Source organism: Peromyscus leucopus, chromosome 18 (genome assembly GCF_004664715.2).
Source record: "Peromyscus leucopus breed LL Stock chromosome 18, UCI_PerLeu_2.1, whole genome shotgun sequence".
Taxonomy (NCBI): Eukaryota; Metazoa; Chordata; class Mammalia; order Rodentia; family Cricetidae; genus Peromyscus; species Peromyscus leucopus.
The window spans coordinates 12,720,488-12,733,515 of NC_051078.1; positions in this window are offsets into that span (position 1 = coordinate 12,720,488).

The following is a 13,028-nucleotide window of genomic DNA, read 5'->3' on the forward strand; positions in this document are numbered from 1 at the left end:
CCAGGCACCGAGTTGGGAGCTGAGGACTCTCTCTGTGCTCTGGATGTTTTCTAGACTGCTTTCGGAGTTTTCCTGTAGCAACAGCTCTACCTGTGCCATGGTCCTTCCTCGGGGACCTGGCCACTCTCTTGGCATTAGGATGGACACTCTCTTGGCATTAAGAGCTCACTGTATGCTAGGTTTGTTCGCTAGGCTTCCCCTGGACCAATTCATCTGATCCTCAAAGCCGTTCAGGGAGGAACGCTTTGAGTGACCATCTCTAGCTGACAGATGAGAAAGTCAAGATACAGAAAGAGAGGCCTGGGTGCTACTGCCGGCAGGCGGTGCCCAGGCAGGCCAACACGGAGTTTGTGTGTAGGACTGCACCTTCATGTGCTCCGGCCTGTCCTTAGCTCACATAATCCCCTGCCTGTGGGCTGCCCAGTTGGGCTCTGCTTGTGGCTAACATCTGGACAACACATCTGGACAGGTGCTTCTCTAATGATTGCGGGCTCAGTCTGCATATAATACAGGTGAAGTGCCCGTGTTCCAAGTGTCCAAAGCAGTTGACGTTGTCATCAGAGCCGCCGACCATTACATACATCCTATCGTCCTGCCTGGAAAAATAGAACTTTTTAATAACCGGTTCTGATTTAGAATTTCAGAAATTCTGTGCTGTGGGAGCTGGCTCCTAGTCCCTGGAGCTAGTCACACTGTGAGGAGTCTTGTGTACATACAACTTACACACTGCCTGCCTTTTGGGTCTGCGGTTCTCTCCTCTCTCTCTCTCTCTCTCTCTCTCTCTCTCTCTCTCTCTCTCTCTCTCTCTCTCTCTCTCTCTGTGTGTGTGTGTGTGTGTGTGTGTGTAGAGATCAGAGGAAATTGTGTAGCACTCAGTTTTCTCCTTCCACCATCTGGGTTAAACTTATCCATTGGCTTAGGTCTAAGACTGTGAACAGAACTGTGGGTTCTAGATAAGCACGTCTCTTTGGTCTCATGGACCCCTTGATCAGGCTGATCCTCTAAAGTAGCATTTTTCAAAGATGTCCTAAGAATCTTTCTCTGTTTGTTTATGTCAGTCTGTTAGAGATCAGTGCTTCTTTTAGGATAATAAAAATGAATTCCCAAAATTGAAACAGGGGCTGGGGATGTAGTTCAGACATCCAGTGCTTTCCTACCATATACAAGGCTCTGGGTTCGATCCCCAGTGCTTCATGAATAGGACAGTGTGGTCCATGCCTTTAATCCCAGCATGTAGGAGGTAGAGACATGAGGGGAGAAGTCCAAGTTAGAATTACCTTGGCTACACAGGGAATTCTAGGCTAGCCTAGGCTACATGAGACCCTGTTTCAGAAAAAAATTGAAATTAAAAATGAAACACACAAAATCTGTTTTTAATCATTAAATCCATTTATTGTTAGATTGCTACATATAAACTCTCATTTCAATAAATATAATCAGGTCAAACATAAAAGAAGAAAAAAAAATTATGAAGACCCACATGTTGTTCCTGGAGGTAGGGGCACTGTCGGAGGATGAACACAGACATTGTTCTACGGTCATAATTAAATAAAAATTATACCTGCACACACAAAAGATCAGTTCTATTAATATTTAAGGGATTTCATGTGATAAACACACTTGTCTGTTAATTCTCCAGTTATGCTTGAGTTGATAACATACCACTTGTAGGGAGTATTGTATAAGTGGGTAGTTTTCCTGCTTTGTGGGGAAACCAGACACACAGGAGAATGGAAGATGTTTCAGAGTAATCCTAGGAAGCCAGGTAATCATTTTAATTTTTTAAATACAGAATATGGAGCAATATTCTCTTCTAATCCTTTACCAATATCCAGTTCCAATGACTAGTCCTCTAAAATTATAGTGCCATTTAAATGACCTTTCTGTGGGATTTCAGATCCACCAATTTTAACATTCCAATGACTTCTCTCTTAATGGAGAAAGTGGTTTGTTGATTTACACCCTGGCTCCAAGTCCTTACTCTGGCTGACTAACCCAGAATATGTTCCAATACCTGCAGCTGCGCCTTCAGAATACAATCCTACACAGAATCCTAAATGCCAGACACATTCCTGGACAACCTAATCCTTTCTGGTTTTATATAGTTCGCAGATGTGTTTATTGGCTATAAGGCCAAGAAGATGAAAGATTCTGTCTTTCCCATGGCAATCACATTTAAATCATAAGTACAAGATCGGTTGCAATAACATCTGTGCGTTCACGTAGTTGTCATAACAATACTGTGATAGTTTTATTTTTCGTGATTTTTGTCTCCATATCATCAGCTGATCCCCAGATCTGTCTAGGCTATAGATTCACTGGAAAACCCTCCCTCCAATTTTTAAGTCAACATCTTTGGCATGGTCTTGCATCCACGCCTTGGCAGTGGTGTGAATGTTTGATCTTTGCCACCTTGAGTGCTACTGTGTCAGAAGCCTGTAAATCCACTTTGATGTGAAGCAGTTAACATCTGTCTCTGTAGGGGATTGAACCTAATCCTCCTTTTTTTTTTTTTCCAAACAATTCTTTTGACTTTTTTGAAAATATATTTGGTATGCAAATGCTCCTCACATTTTTTGGTGACTTCCTTTAACTGCAGGGGACTGTCTGCACAAATGCACTGACTGGATGGCTTATGCATTTTAAATGTTTATGCAAAATGTAAAACAAAATTCACATAATTTGAGTCAGTATGGTGATATTTTATTTGTGCTGAAATGTGATTTTATTTGCATGTTAATAAATAAAGTTGCCTGGGGATCAGAGCTAATAGCAAGCCATTTAGCAGAAGTCTGGCAGTGGTAGTACACGCCCTTAATCCGATCACATGGCAGGCGGAGTCTCTGAGTGTTCAAGGACACAGCCAGTTTGGTGACACATGCCTTTAATCCCAGTACCAACCATAGAGACCTGGAGGTCTGTATAGACAGGCAATGATGAGGAAGACAGGACACAGGAAGAAGATCTCTCTCTCTCTCAGGGGAAGGATGGCAGCAAGTGGTAAGATGAGGTGGTCTTAGCTCTTGGCTACTGCTTGATCTCTGGGCTTTTAACTCTGCATTTAGCTCTGTGTTTCTTATTTAATAAGACCATTTAGAATTACATCTCCAAGTCAGTACGTTTCCAAAGGTATGCAGCACATTACAGGTTCAGCACCTTCTTCCCTCTGCTACCCGCTGAGCTTGGTGCATGAGGAACTCTTTGGCTTTCATTTCTTCCAAAGAAACTTCCATTGTCGTGATTTGGCTTTACTTCTCCTGACGCATTTTGAAGCATGTATGTATCACAGAGCTTGTGTCTTGAGTCAATCAAGGTTAAAAAGGAAGGCTATAAAGCTTACTTCCTCAATTTAGCTCTTTTGTCAAAATAGTCTTAAAAAAAGAAAGAAAGAAAGAAATGAAGCTAGAGTTTTCCTGCCTTGCCCACAGCCAGGACAAATCTCTGTCACCCGCCAGTCCCACAGCTGCTCAGACCCAACCAAGTAAACACAGAGACTTATATTGCTTACAAACTGTATGGCCGTGGCAGGCTTCTTGCTAACTGTTCTTATAGCTTAAATTAATCCATTTCTATAAATCTATACCTTGCCACGTAGCTCGTGGCTTACTGGCATCTTCACATGCTGCTTGTCATGGCGGTGGCTGGCAGTGTCTCCTTCCTCTGCCTTCCTGTTTTCTCTGTTCTCCTCTCTGTTAGTCCCACCTATACTTCCTGCCTGGCCACTGACCAATCAGTGTTTTATTTATTGACCAATCAGAGCAATTTGACATACAGACCATCCCACAGCACTTCCCTTTTTCTTTTTCTTTCTTTCTTTCTTTTTTTTTTTAAAGAGGAAGATTTTAACTTTTACACATCTCCAAAGCCAGCTTGGTATATTTGGGAATTTGGGTGTAGCTTCTCTTACTACTTCCTGCTGGAGGGGGGCACTGTATCTTATGCGGACACAAAGAAAATTTTAGGGTTATGGAGTAGTCCGTGAGGCTGTATCATCTGAGCCAGTTGCCTTGAAATGGTTCTGGATGTTGGATCATCTGAGCCTTGGTGTCATTGGAGACCTTTCAGGGGGTCTTGGCTGGTCAAACCTGATGTATCTTAATCTGGAACAAATCCACAGCCTCTGGCTTTCTGTGGAAACAAAAGCAGAGCCTCCTTTTCAAAGCAACACATCCTTACATCCAAATTTTGAATTCAAGGTACCTTTAAAATATACGTTTTGGCATAACTCAACAGCTTTTGCAATCAAATGTTTTTCTTCAGTTACGAATATCAAAGAGAACATAATCCAGATTCTCTGTGTGGTAGCCATCTTTATGTGGCTTATGTTTTTATATTACCTTGAGCCTATTGCTTTAAACTGCAGCCTTTTAAGCCTGAAACGGCGCTGTGGCTGCTGGCTCCGCCCACTTCAGCTTCCCAACATGGCGGTGGTACGTTTTCCGCCAGCTCTGGGAGCCATCAACTCTTAGAAATAGTGGGTCTATGCTTCTATCAAAGCAGCGTGTAGCCCAGAAACCTCTTTTTGTTTTGTACTAGCAAAAGCTAAATCCACCAGGCAGCTTAATGTGCCACTTGTAGAGGCCTCATTCCCACCATACTGCAGGTCAAGCACACACGCCAGGAACCCACCATAGTAGCTCAAATACACAGGCTGCCACTAACTTGAGAGAAACAACTAGGAACTGTTTTTAGCTCCATTTTAGAATCTTTTTCTCAGGTTTTAGGTGGAAACTCTTGCCAAGAAGAAATGCTTTTGAATGCACACACGCAGATGCTTCCCTGTGGCTCACCTTTCACTCACTTTTAGTTTTTAGCTGACTGAACCTCAGGTTTGACCTGCTGGAGGCTGGGGAGACGGGTGAGTCAGTGACACACTTGCTGGGTAAGCAAGTATGGGGACTTGAGTTGGCATCCCCGTCACTCATGTAGAAACCGAACGCGGTGGCACATGTCTGCAACCCCAGTGGCATGGGGGAGGGAAAACAGGAGGGTCGTAGGGGTTTGTGGGCCACTCAGTCCCCATGCAGTGAATTCCAGGTTAGTGGGCGACCCTGTCTCAAAAAATGGGGCGAAGAGCAATTAAGGAAGATACTCAGTGCCAATGTCTGGTCTTCACGTTCACATGCAGTCACACACACACACACACACACACACACACACACACACACACACACACACACACACACACACACACACAGTTATCTCCCCCCCCCCAGTACGTAAGCAACATCACATAGGGTTCATGATTCTATTCAAGCCATACCCTAACTAGACCATGTCCTGCTTAGTAAATTGATGCACCCATGTCAAATTGGTGAAGAAGTTTCTTAAAGGCTTTTTCTCAACTTTTGTCCTTACCCTACAAGGCCGAGTAACAAGCCACCTGAGCGGTCCCTTGACAACCTCATGAATGGCATGACTCTGAAACTCAGGCCTTCTTGTGGGTCTTGGGGATATTGCTTCTTACTAAAAACTTGAGTTATTATCTGCAGGCTAGCTATCTTTTTCATGGATAATGATGATTTTAAATTTTTTTTTGTTAAACTATCATAAAATTGCCCAACACTGAGAACTTAGCTTGTGCCCAGGGCAGTGAGTAGAACTCTAACACCTCAGTTCTAATGAAAGACAGACATGTATCGTCCTCACGGCAGCTCTGAGACGAGGTCTAATCATCACCACATCCCAGATAAACAACTGAAGCTTAGAGATATTGATGGGTTTGAGGGGTCCATGCTAGCTCATGGAGTATCATGGACCCAAACCCAGGTCTTGCTCTCCTCAGACCCATGTCTTGCATAACTTTCTTGTGTTACAGTAACACCTCAAATCAACATGCTTAAGCCAAGTTCTTCCATCCAAGTTCTCCTCAGAGAGCCCTCTCTCGGTCAAAGGCGGCATTCCCAACCCCCAGGTGGTTCACCCAGCAAGAGCCTCCTTCAGCACTTTAACTGAAGGAGGTGATATGAAGGAGGTGATAGTTAGCCCAACGTGTAAAATGCTGTCCAAACACAGTATACCGGAAGTTAAGTGACAAACAAGTAGCGGCAACATTGCCTTCCCATGCCACTGCGTGGTGACCTTCACATCTGATCAAGTGAGACCAGTTTTTCACCAATGACAGCAGTGTGTGTGTGTGTAGACAGTTGTGTTTGTCCAGGGAATTACTGAACAGAACATGGGATGTTGTTATAGTTGGGCTATAATGTGGAGATGGATGAGAGCTCATCATACTCCTTCCCCTGGTCTGTAGACTTCCTGTTGGGGTAGACAAGCCCACATAGCTCTGCTCTGGCCAATAGGGTACAGGCAGAGGTCAGGAAGACCATATAAGGGTGTGTCCCTCCTCCTAAACGCCCCCTCTCCGGGAGGTCTCCATGTTTTATGTTCCTACTCCATCTACTGGCAGGGACTCATGATTCCATGGAAGACATTGATGTAAGAAACCTAGGTCCCCAAATAACAGCACTGAGGAGATCCCAGCCCCCACTCAGCCCACATTGGGCTGGTCTATGACATGATGCTGAATTAAACTTTCAATACTGTGCTAAGTTACTGCTTGTTTTTGCTAAGAGCAGTAACCAGTGTACTCAAAAATGCGAGTAAGTGAAATGGATGGGCGCATTAAAGACACAAAAATGCGGACTTTCTAATGCCATCAGCCGCCGGCGGAAGCACAGAATGTTCTGTCCTCTAAATAGTGACCTGGATTTTCTAATAACAACCCAGAGGACTTTCCTGTTTGGATTTAATCAGGCTCAGGTGACAGAGCTGTAATTTATGTGGCTAAATATTTAGCAATGTTGACAAAACTGGGTTCCTGGTCATTTATGGGGCTCCAGAGTTAAATTCTGCTCTTCCTTGCTCATTAGTTCCATGTTTACAGCCGCACAGATGACCCGCCCTGGTTTAAACAGTCCTGGGTTAGAGTATGCTTTGTAGTGGTTCTCAACCTTCCTAACGCTGAGGCCCTTCAGTATGGTTCCTCATGTTGTGGTGATCCCCACAACCATAAAATTATTTTTGTTGCTACTTCATAACTGAAATTTTGTTACTGCTATGAATCTTAATGTAAATATCTGACAAGCAGGCTATCTGATATATGATCCCAAGGGGTCTTGACCCACAGGTTGAGAACTGCTGAGTTAGAAAAAGCTACTAGATCCCCTGGAACTTGGGATCCAGAGTTACAGATGGTTGTAAGCTACCATGTGGGTGCTGAGAATTGAACTCAGGGTCTTCTAGAAGAGCAATAAATGCTCCTAACCACTGGGCCATCCTTCCAGCTGGAGAACAAGTTGCTACAGATTTCCATCGATCAAAGGGAGAATTAGGTAATCACATGGTTCAAACTCGGGGAGATGGTCTATGACATCAACTGATTTGGAAAGCTATGGGACGTTGTCATGACCGTTGTCATCAGGGTTCATTCTTTGTACCACCTCTTCTGTTTAAGTAAAACAGGATGGAATACTGAGACCTTGACGGGAGCCTCATCTGCACAAGAGAGAAACTCAGTGCTTTGGGCCAAAAACATCAACCTGATTTGGGCTGACTGAAAAATGCCTCCTCATTGAAAAGATTTGTAATTTAATGTATAAACCTTTAAATACCTCCTAAATGATTTATAGTTTTGTTTTGTTTTTCGAGACAGCGTTTCTCTGTGTAGTTTTGGTGCCTGTCCTGGATCTTACTCTGTAGACCAGGCTGGCCTCGAACTCACAGAGATCCGCCTGCCTCTGCCTCCCAAGTGCTGGGATTAAAGGTGTGTGTAACCATCGCCCGGCAATGATTTATACTTTTTTTTTGTTTTGTTTTTTTGTGTAGCTTTGCGCCTTTCCTGAAACTCACTTGGTAATCCAGGCTGGCCTCGAACTTATAGAGATCCACCTGCCTCTGCCTCCCGAGTGCTGGGATTAAAGGCATGCGCCACCATCACCCAGCCTGACTTATACTTTTAAGTTAAATTAAAAATACCCGTATGGAGGGTTCTATGCCTGCAGTATTTAAGAACTTTGCATTTTAATGTATCTGACAAGTTAAGGTAACAAGTTAGAAAGTGTTAATTGATTTAGATCTCAGAGGAATAATGTGATTTTACCTGGATTGTAAGCAATAATGGGCAACGAAAGAACTTAAGCTTATTGATTTTGTAATCTTAATTGACATATGTACAAGAATTATAAACACATTATAAAGTTTGATGATCATGGAAAGCCCCCAAGTCAAATGTATTAAAAATTGGAAATACTGTATGAAAGGCTTAAAATATTATTTAATTAAATTCTCAACACTCTGAAGTGATTACTGGATCTTGTTGTTTGTGCAAGTGAAATGTTAATATTTATAAGTTGGAACCCTGAACAGGAGGAAAACAGTTTTAAAAGGTGTAGTTCAAAGTGGAAAGTGACACGTAAAAGCTCTGGACCATGCTGTCATGTCTGGAGAGGCGCCTCCACAGTACCAGAGGGGTTCACAGTGTTCTCTCTTTCTCCTTATCACCCTGTGCCAGCCCGAGAACCAACATTATCTTCTTCCTCCCGGCACCGAAAGTAATACACATTTTAAAATACAAATTCTAAAGGCAGCATCTTTAGCCATCTGTAAGACTTTTAGTAAACTGGAATCACCACTGAGGGAAGCAGAGATCGGATGATCCCTCCTGGGGACCACTGACCACCAGCCAATGTGGTTGAATCAGTATGTTGTAGTATGTTCAGTGAGGCATCCTGTCTCAAAAATAGTATAGAGAGCAATGGAACAGAAGACCCCCCGGATGCTACCTAGGTGCAGACAGAATTGCTGGGGATAGAACAAAGGGAGCATTCATTCATGCCTCACAGCTAGGCCTGCTGGGTCTGGCCATGTTCTCAGAGAGAGCGCCTCTGATTCCTTTCATTATTTTCTTTCAGGAAATAAACTGTAGGTCCGTGGTGACAGTTATATTTTTCGGATCTCACCAGGGACACTGAAGGGCAAGTCTCAACATATTTCTAATAGAAATTGTAAAATGTAATCAGAGATAATCTCTAAGAAGACGCTGGATGGCTTAGAGCCTTTCTCTGGGGAGGGACACCCAGAGAACTTAGTGTTGTTGCTTAAGAACCAGAAACCACCCGGACGGTGATGGCACACATTTTTAATCCTAACACTTGGGAGGCAGAGGCAGGCAGATCTCCAGGTTTGAGGCCTGGAACAGTGAGATCCAGGACAGTCAGGGCTACATAGAGAAACCATGTCTTGAAGGAAAAAAAAAAAGTCAGGCCTTTAATTCTACCTGCTCCCTATGAAAACAACACAAAGAGAAATTCCTCACCTGGTGACCCTGAGTCCCCAGAACCCATGCAACCTCAGTTTCTGAAGTCTTTGGTCAAAATCATTCCTCTGGAAATAGGGTCTCACTGCCAAGTTCTGGAAGGTAACTGAGAACCATGGCAATAGCCTGTAAATATCTGAGGGTCTGTGGGACTCGCTGGCCAACAGCTCCATAGAGATAATCCATTCCTAGCACTGGGCTCTTTGTTAGTCTGTGGTGTCTAGTAGGGGCGTTGTCTTCCTGTTATCAGGTAACTCCATTGGACTCTTTCTGTATGTAGTGTGTCTGTTGTATGCTGGGAAGCTTCTGTGATAGTAGGTTTCCATGTGGCTTTTTTAGACAGTCGTTCATTTTCGTTTTCCATCTCTGTATTCCCCACTCTATCCTGCTCTCCCACTCCTTGCCCCATTTAACCCTTCCTATTCCACTATTTCCCTTTCCTCCTTTATTTATCACTGTGTCTGTCTTCCCTTCCTTAAAAGCTCCTCCCACCCCCAGCCATTGGCCCCTGACTCTCAGGGCTCAGAGATCATTGTGGAAGAGGGGGCGGAAAGATCGTTAGGGCCAGCAGCAGTTGGAAACTATAAAGCAATGGTGTTGTCCACACTCAGCGGAACAGCTGCTCCTATGAACCCACCGCAGTTGGAACAGCGAGTCAAAACGTGCTGTCATAGGCTTTCTAGTGCTGTGACAAAACACCAAGACCAAAGCAGCGTGGGGAGGAAAGGGTTTATTTGGCTGACCCTTCCACATCACTGTTCATCATCAAAGGGAGTCAAGACAGGAACTCAAACAGGGCAGGAACCTGGAGGCAGGAGCTGATGCAGAGGCCATGGAGGGGTGCTGCTTACTGGCTTGCTCAGCCTGCTTTCTTATAGAACCCAGGACCACCAGCCCAGGGATGGCCCTCCCCCCATCAATCATTATTAATTAAGAGAATGCCTTATAGGTTTGCCTACAACCCGATTTTATGGAGGTGTTTTCTCAATTGAGACCCCCTCCTCTCGGATGACTTGAGCTGTGTTGAGCTGACACAGAGCTGTCCAGCACACCTGCGCAAGATCAAGCCAGACAAAATCCCAGCATGGAGAGGCGGTAGGTGAGAAGTCCCGTCCCCAGCTGAGGAGCTATTGGCAATTGATAGTTCATGGGAAATTGAGAGTTAGTTCTCCTTTTATAGTGTAGTCTGGTAGGTTGGCAACAATCCCGTGGGTAGCTACACACCCAAGAGTATACAGGAAGCACAAATTGAACTCAATGGGTATTTCTTTCTTTCTTTCTTTTTTTTTTTGAGCTGAGAATCGAACCCAGTGCCTTGCGCTTGCTGGGCAAGCGCTCTACCACTGAGCTAAATCCCCAACCCTCAATGGGTATTTCTAAAAAATGAAGTAGTAAAGTTAAAAAATGGATATTAAAAATTGGATGATATTAAAAAAAGGAGGCTGGGTATGAAATGGAGAGGAGTGAATATGATCAAAATACAGTGTATGGGATTCTCAAATTAATAATAAAAATCTTTTAAATAAAATAAGACCACTCCCAGTAAGGAGATCCTCCCAGTAAGGAGAGGGGATCTGGTACTGAAGAGAATGATGAACGCCAGGTGGCAAGGACTCTATTCCAGTTCAGTTACCAGGCATCATGGCCACTCTGAGCTCTTACTTGTTAGGAACCTCTTACAGGACAAGGATTATAGCAATGAAGTAGCTGCTGTTATCACCCATCTATGTAACCAAGGAAACAGAGACTGACATGTTAAGTAACCTCCTCAAGATCAAGGTGAGTGGTGGAGTAGGCAGGGTACCCCGTGTACCGTGGTGGAAACTGAATCCTTAAGGCAACTGTGTGAAGTGGTGGGACCCTTAAACGGTGATTAGAGTCCTTGTAGATGGATCGATGCTGAGAAAAAAACTTTGGAGTAAGTTTGTAACAAAAGCAAGATCTTTGCAGGAAGTTCTTGCTCTTCCATCTTCCTCGTATCTTCCCTTGTATCTTCCAAGGGTTGATACAATAGCAACAAAAAAGCCCTCATAAATGCTGGCACCTTGATATTGAACTTACCAGTCTCCCTAACTGTAAGAAACAAATTTATTGTCATTATATAAGTTACCAGCCAGTGGCATGCTACTATAGCAGCATGAACGGATGGAGACCTCTGTATCTGCGGCCACAGTCCTTGTTCCAGTCACCTGGTGACGTTATCTCTCAGTACATCCATGGTTGTGTCTATTTCCTGCCGCCAGCTCAGCCTCCAATATTTTTTCTGTATTTCCTAAGCGCGTACCTTGGGAATGAAGCAGCGGGCTCCCTCGGAACCAGGACAAGGCAACGTTCCGAATTCAGTTCCAGAGCAAGTTCTATGGCTTCCAACCTGGGCTTCCCCGGTTGGCCTTGTGCTCGGGCTGCGTGATTGTGTCACCCGTTTCCCTGATCCGGAAGAAAGCTCCCATTCATCCAGCGAGCGCCGCACTAAGTGGACAGCGGATGGCTTCTCTTCCCACCAGAGTCTCTTGCTCCACGTTCTTCTCCCGGGCATTCCAAACGGTGCCTCATTGCCGCCAAAGCCCACATGCTCTTATGGGTCTGTCTGGCTGTCTCGACAGTAGACGTATTTTTGAAAACAGAAAGTATGCTGCCTTTCACTAGCTCTCTGACATCGCAGTCATAGCAGGCTGTGTAGTAGCTGAGTCTGGTTAAAAAAAAAAAAGTAAAGCTATTGTCCTTCCTCTTTGGGGCTATTATCTATTCACCTTGATTGTGACTTGCTGAGTGAGGAAGGTGGTGTAGAAAAACAAAGCAAAACAAAACAAAGACCTGCAAGCAAGAGAGACCTGGCTTTGAACTTAATCGTTCTCATTCATTCTTCATTCCAAAGCTTTATTCAGCATCTACTGTATGTCTAGAATTGTTTCAAGTGCTGTTCAAGCAACGAACAAAACAGAGATCTCTCTCCTCCTGGGTTGTGTGAAATGGGGTAAAAGTGATCTAGTTTCTTAGTAACTCCAACATTAAATGGTTTTAAACACAAAGGTAGAAACAAAAGGCACTTCACTGATTTGTTCGGAGGATGAAGGCCGATTTTGAAGAGCATCTGGCTCAGGCCTGGCAACGGCTGTCATTACTCTTGGCCTCTTCTCTCTCCTCCTCCTCCTCCTCCTCCTCCTCCTCCTCCTCCTCCTCCTCAGCAGCAGCAGCAGCAGTGTTAGAAATGACCACTTGATAGAACTGGAGAGAAGTTATTTACACATTTTTTAGCCCCAAATGTCCCTGCTGGGGACGCTCGGGCAATAGTCTGATTCCCAAGATGAAGAAAGCATGCTAGCCTTGGAAGAGGAACATATGGTTTTGATAATTGTATCACCCAGAGTCTTGGCAGGGAACAGAGGTCTCCTCAAATTGGATGCCTGGGGCAGAGTTCACTAAGAAAATAGAGAGATCACAGGGGTGCTGCTGTACCCCAGAACTGGTAACATCAGAACGCCACCACCCTTGCCAAGTCTGAAGGGACAAGGGGAGAGCATGCTTGCCAGAAGCCAGCCCCAGAGAGTTCAAGGACAGGAGCTGTTGACAAGGGTTGTGACTTCCAGTGGAGAGAAAGAGCCACGCCACCAGGAAGGAGATGGGGAGGAAGCGCTGCTCAGTGTTCCCGTTCTTAACGGTCGTCCTTACGTCCTTACGTTGGTCAGAATTCCTCACCGGCCAAGCTCAAAGT